This window comes from Triticum aestivum, chromosome 4A (assembly GCF_018294505.1).
Source record: "Triticum aestivum cultivar Chinese Spring chromosome 4A, IWGSC CS RefSeq v2.1, whole genome shotgun sequence".
NCBI classification, from domain to species: Eukaryota; Viridiplantae; Streptophyta; class Magnoliopsida; order Poales; family Poaceae; genus Triticum; species Triticum aestivum.
In genome coordinates, this window is record NC_057803.1 from 456,590,177 (window position 1) to 456,596,470 (window position 6,294).

Consider the following 6,294-nt stretch of genomic DNA (forward strand, 5'->3'; position numbering starts at 1 on the left):
AAAATACAAACTCGGTGCAACTTGGACCGTTTTCTAAATTACTTTTAAACCGTTTAAAATTAGAAAGATCTTTAAACATGAAAAAGTAGCACATTTTCATAAGCTTTCCAACGCCATATCATTTGCCTTAATTGGACTAGCCATTTAAAAATGACATCAAAAATACAAACTTGGCTGTTCAGTTTGTAAAATTTTACAATTTTCCAAATTCCTCTTTAACCATAGGGAATTAGAGAAAACTTTCAACATCTGGAAGAAGCAGTTTTGCAGCAGCTTTCCGACGCCATATTATTTGCCTCATTACGTAAACGGTTTAGAATACGATCGAAAATATGATTTCACGTTTTTTGTATGAAAAAATGGTTTTCAAAACTGCTCTTAAACCGCTTGCATTTTGCCAAAAATTTAACTTGGGTCATGATATTGGTGTCCATAGCTTTCCAACAGTGTATCGTAAGCCCCATTTAGGCAATGTTGGCGGAAGTTCAACCTAGCACTGGAGAAAAGTTCAGGTCGAACAACTAACGCAGTAAAATTGCAAACAAACGCAATTTCATCACGACTCGAGACCAAAATCCGCCAATGAGCGAGATTCCTATTTAAAATGGGCATTTAGTTGCTAAAAACTGTTTGTAGATTACTCCTACATCATATTGAACATGACTAACCAGAATAATTCGCGTAGGGAGGCACGGTTGCGAAGATAGCCCGAAGGTCGGGTTCGTACAGAGGGAAGTTCAGGGGCATCACTCAGGAAGTTCAGGTTGTGATCAGGCAGTTCCGGTTTATTCTGCTAACATTAGCAGAATAGTTATTCTAATAACACTTCCACACTGCACGCTCAAAGCGAGAGCACTGCACTTTCTGTAGCAAGGGCACTCCAATACATACTAGTGAACTTCGTGTCGGAAAAGACTGCATGCAGTGTTTTCCCGGTACTGCTTTCGCTCTAGTTTTTTAACCGTTTATCGAAACGAGGCGTATAATATACCATTGGAAAGTTGTGGATTAGTCGCAATTTCGCCATGTTCAACACTTTTCGAGATTCCTCGCAGTTTAAGAGCAGTTTCAAAAACGGTGCGGCGGACGACGAGTGGCAGCGAGCGTATTTTTGCGTTTTTTTCTAAACCCCTTGTCGGAATGAAACAAAAGATACACCGTTGGAAAGATATCATCGAGGCGCATCTTTTTCATATCTATTATTTTCTCTAATTCGTTATGGTTTAAGAGCAGTTTTAAATTTAGTAAATCGCGGAATTCTATTTTTTCGAATTTTTTGCAATTTTCGTATTGTTTTCGCTCCAGCTTTTGGACCGTTTATCGAAATGAGACGTGTGATACGCCATTGGAAAGCTATGGACGAGGCGCAACTTCCATATGTTGAAATGGTTTTGAGATTCCTTGTGGTTTTTAGTTAATTTTGAAAATTGTGCGGCTGACGATGAGAGGCAGCGGCCATTCTTCATGAATTTTTTACAAATCACTTGTCGAAATAATTCTAATTATACGCTATTGGAAAGATGTCGATGAGACACAACTTTTTCATATAGAACACTCTCTCCGATTCCTTAGGGTTTAAGAGCAATTTTGATTTTAACAAAATGTGGAGACTCTGTTTTTTCGTGACACCAAATCGTCGTATGTACCGCATCAGATAGAAACCGCACTGCTTTTAGACTAAAAACCACACTGCATCAGACGGTCAAGTGAACTTCATGGTTTCTTTTCTCATACGATTTTTTTCAAACAAGCACTAAAATCGACGTGTGCACTTCATCAGACAGAAGAATGCACTGCTTCAGACTAAAAACCGTACTGCATTTTAGACGGTCAAGTGAACTTCATGGTTTCTTTTCTCAGACGATTTTTTCCCAAACAAGCACTAAAATCGACATGTGCACTTCATCAGACAGAAGAACGCACTGCTTCAGACTGAAAAACGCACTGCATGAGAAGGGCAAGTGAACTTCATGATTTGTTTTGTTGTACGTAAATTTTCTCACACAAGTTTTTGTTGTCTTTTGTTCAACATTTTTTACGAAGAGAGTGCACCGCATGGACAAGGGCAAGTAAACCGCGACATATATCAAAGTAAACCACATTCCTTTCTTTTGTTTCGCTATTTTTTCGCACTTAAGTGAACGGTATCACTCTCAAAAGTGAACCACAACCAAGGACCAATCGCACTGCAAGTGTTGCATTGATATAGTGAACAATGGAGGAGTCTTATAGTGAACCTCGTGGGAGAACAAAGTGAGCTTCAAAACATATATATCTTTTCATTATTTTTACATAGCCACACACACAGTCATACACACAAAATCGACACTATCACTAGTCGAACAACAATTGAGGACTAGGCGTGCTGCCCTAGATCACATCCTAGCGGCCTACTGCACCTGCAAAATATACCATGCCACTGAACTGCATATTCTAAATTAAATAGGCTACTTGTGCCTGAAGAGATGAAGCTTTTTTCTATACAAATAAAAGAAAACAATACGGCCACAATTTTTTGCAATCATGCACCGCGCTAACTGCATGGTGTGCCGGCGTACTACATATCATCTCTGCATGTCGTCGGCCTCCTCATGCCCGGTGTAGTACAACGCACGCGGGAAACTGTACTTGAACATCTACCCAAATCAAAAGAGGAACTGCACTTGAATATCTACGAAAATCAAAAAGAGCGCCACACTGCATTGACACACGCCGTGGACCGCATGGTGTGCACCTACAGACTGCATCACACGCGCAGTCGAGGAGTTCTCTTACCGAAAGGAAGCGAGCGACGAGGGAGGCTAGCATGCCGGTGTACGCGGCGATGACCAACACGACGGGAGGGGCAGCCAGTAGGAGGAAGGTGGTAGGGGGCGGTGCAGTAGGAGGGGCCGGCGGGAGGAAGGTGGGGGGCTCCTAACTGGGCTTCCAATGGAGGAGGAGGTCAGACCAGCCGCCGGTTGGGCACGGGGTGGGGGTGGGGGGTGCTCAGATCCACCGCTGGTTGGGCACGGGGTGGGGGTGGGGGTGCTCGGATCCGCCGCCAGTTGGGCACAGGGTGGGGTGGGTGGGTGCTCAAAACCGCCGCCGGTTGGGCACGGGGTGGCGGGGGGTGCTCGGATCCATCGTCGTCTGGGTGTGGAGTGGCGAGGGGCTCAGATCTGCCGCTAGTTAGGCGCGGGGTGGCGGGCAGCTCCGATCCGTCGCCGGCGATCGGGGCGGGTGGCGGCACACAGCGGGGGGCGGGTGGTGCGAGCAGGCTGGTAAGAGCAGCTGCCCGCCGCCCGGAGCCATTGGGAACGGGAGAGGTAGCCGCCACGGGGTGGAAGGTGGTCAGGGGTGGGGGCGCCGCCTCGGGATGGGAGGTGGTCGGGAGTGGGGGTGCCACCGCGGGGTGGGAAGTGCTCGGGGGTGGGGGTTTGACCGGAGAAGGAAGTGTGGGGTGGTGGGATGGGGAATGGATAAGGTTGTACGTGGGGCTGGTGTGGATTTTTGTTAGTTGCAGTTCAGTGGAGCTCGGGACGTGTTTCCGGTTGGTGTTAGCAGAATAAGATGTTTTGTGTGCAGAATAAGACTCTTAAGGGTGTTATCATAATAGACCCACCCTATATATATATATATATATATATATATATATATATATATATATATATATATATATATATATATATGCATATAGCAGTTGAATGCGCAAGGAAAAGCTGTCCACAAGCCGAGCACGCCGATGGACACGAGCAGAGCACGCCGCGGTGCCTAACGGCGAGCAGAGCTTGCCGATGGACGCGAGTAGAGGCCGGCATAGTGATACGTGGCAAATAAGACGAACTGTGCGAGCGATGTCGGAGACATCAAGCGTGAATTAGATTAGAGTTGTGTGTGCGATACGTGGCATACATTTGATCCATCCGAGCTGTTTGTGATGGAATAAGCCGTGTGTGTTGCGGGAAAACGCTTGTTGGTATATAACCTTAAATTTAACCAAAAAAGTGTTAATGCACGTTACAAAAATTGTATAGCTCGAAACTATGTTCAAATACGACTCCAACGATATAATCTTTGGCGACATGCATTCGTATTTTATTAGTTAAATCCTACTTATAAACCAGGATGGGGGTATAGTAGGTAATTAAATCACAAACTTTTTTGTATTAGCCGTATGTGTACGTGTCCTTTCGTCCTCCTCTTGCATGTCTTGTCACCCCGCGGCCACCGACGGCTTACAGCGCAAGCTTGCGCAGCACGCAGGGGCGTTCTTTTGGCCAAACGGTGGCGCCAATGAATCGTCGGTGAGCCCGTTCCCGTGCAACCTCGCAGGTTCCCGCGCAAGCTTCCTGCCTGACTCGGTGAAATCCCCCAAAATCCTAATGCTTACCGGCCTGCTATAAAAACCCTCACGGTCGGCGAGACCCGCGTCACATTTTCCCCTTCCTCCATGTAGCTTATCTTGTGTGCTTCTCCCACAATCGCGAATGGCACCGGTCCATCATTGTCGCTCAGCCAATCCACCGTCATCAGAGGACAGGACCAGCTGGGAGGCTACACCGCAGCGTCGACGCAGTCCCGGGCGTAGTGTAGTGTGCGTGGCGTCCCTGTTGGGTGTGCGCGGAACACCCACCACATGCTCCGCCGCCGCTACCCGTCGGTAGCTTTTGCCGGCCGCCGTTGCCGCCACACCACCGTCGAAAGCTAGAGCCATCTCCCGCTCTGCTGCCGCAGCCCGAAGGCATGAGGTGGCCATCGTGGCCGCCACCCCACTACCGGCCACCGTGGCCATCACCTGCTCCGCCACCGCGGCCCGAAAGCGGGAGGTGGTGGTCGTGGCCGCCACCCCATCATCGGTCGCCATGGCCGCCAGCCCACCGTCGACTGTCGGGATCATCACCCGCTCTGCCACTGCCGCCCGAAGGAGGGAGGCGGAGGTGGAGGCCCGCACGTGCGTCAGCGACCTTGTGTGCTACGTCGAGTTCCTGCGGGAGGAGGAGGAGCGCCTCCTCGAGCATGCAAAGAGCCTTACCACAGCCGTGGCCGCAGCACACGCCGACGCAGAGGCGAGGAATCAGGAGATCTACGAGCAGTCCGACCGCTTCAAGAGGGATCTTCTGGAGCGGCAGTCACTACAAAAAAAAGACACATCCGTGACATTTTGGGTCGAACGAAAAAAAAATCTGTCATACATATGACACTTCTATGACGATAATTGTGACAAACCCTGGTATCATCATAGATGTGGTGGGCTCCTACTTCTATGACAAAAAATCATGACAGAAAATGGGCTTTTCGTCCTGGGCGGGCCGGAGACGCAGCTGCATGACATTCTTTGGGCTGTCCATGACGGAAAAAACCGTGGTAGAAGCGAGGGCGAGGAAAATTTCGGGGAGTTCCCGGTTATGGTGGGAGGTCGGGGGTCGAGCGATGCGCGTTTCTCTCGTACACATACGCGTGTGTGTGCGAGGCGTTGGCTCTAACTGAACCCGAGCGATTGCACTGCAGGCTACGCATTACTGAACCCAAGCGATCGATCGATGGCTGTTAACTGAACCCGATCGAGCGATTCCTTCGCTACTGTTGCTAACTGAAGCCGATCGATGCTGCCTCTGGATGAATACTGAGCATTGCGAGGGGGTTTGGATGAACAGATCCCGGTGGGGGTGGATGAACAGGACCCCGTGGTGTTGCCTCTGGATGACAGGACCCTGATCGATCGAACCGGTTGGGGCTGGATGAACAGGACCCCATGGAGGGCTGGATGAGCAGGACCACCCCGTGGAGGGCAGGATGAACAGTAGCCCATGGAGGGGTGGTTGAACAGGAGCCCGTGGAGAGGGTTGGTTGAACATTAGCCGGTGGAGTAGCACGCGGTGGAGGCTGGATGAACAGGAGCCCGTGGATGAACAGTCGCAGGTGGAGGCTAGAGGAGGTCGATGGTGGATGAACAGTAGCTCGTGGAGGCTGGAGGGGGTCGACGGTGGAGATGAACAGTATCCCGTGGAGTCCCATTTTGCAGTACGCCACACCCCTCCCGATGAATAGGTCCCCCGTTTCGGCCGTAGCACTCCAACACAAGTCCGTTTCCTCCGTTTTGCGGTACGCCACACCCCTCCTGATCAACAGGACCCCTGTTTTGACCGTAGGAGGTCCGTTTCCTCCGTTTTGCGGTACGCCACACCCCTCCCGATGAACAGGGTCCCATTTCGAACGTGGCCGGTCGAACACTAGGCCGTTTCCTCCGTTCTGCGGTACGCCAAGCCTCGTTTCCATCGCATGTTCTGTCCAAGCCCTCCCAATGAACACGAG

At 50.0% G+C, this 6,294-nt stretch overlaps 1 long non-coding RNA gene across 1 annotated transcript; it reads right to left on the reverse strand.

Moving 5' to 3' along the window:
* Positions 1-2,254: 2,254 nt before the first annotated feature.
* Positions 2,255-3,406, reverse strand: LOC123082077 (uncharacterized). Its single transcript, XR_006438934.1, has 2 exons — positions 2,776-3,406; positions 2,255-2,636 (listed from the first exon to the last, which is right to left on the reverse strand). It is a non-coding gene; the product is annotated as an uncharacterized lncRNA (long non-coding RNA).
* Between the last annotated feature and the right edge of the window lie 2,888 nt (positions 3,407-6,294).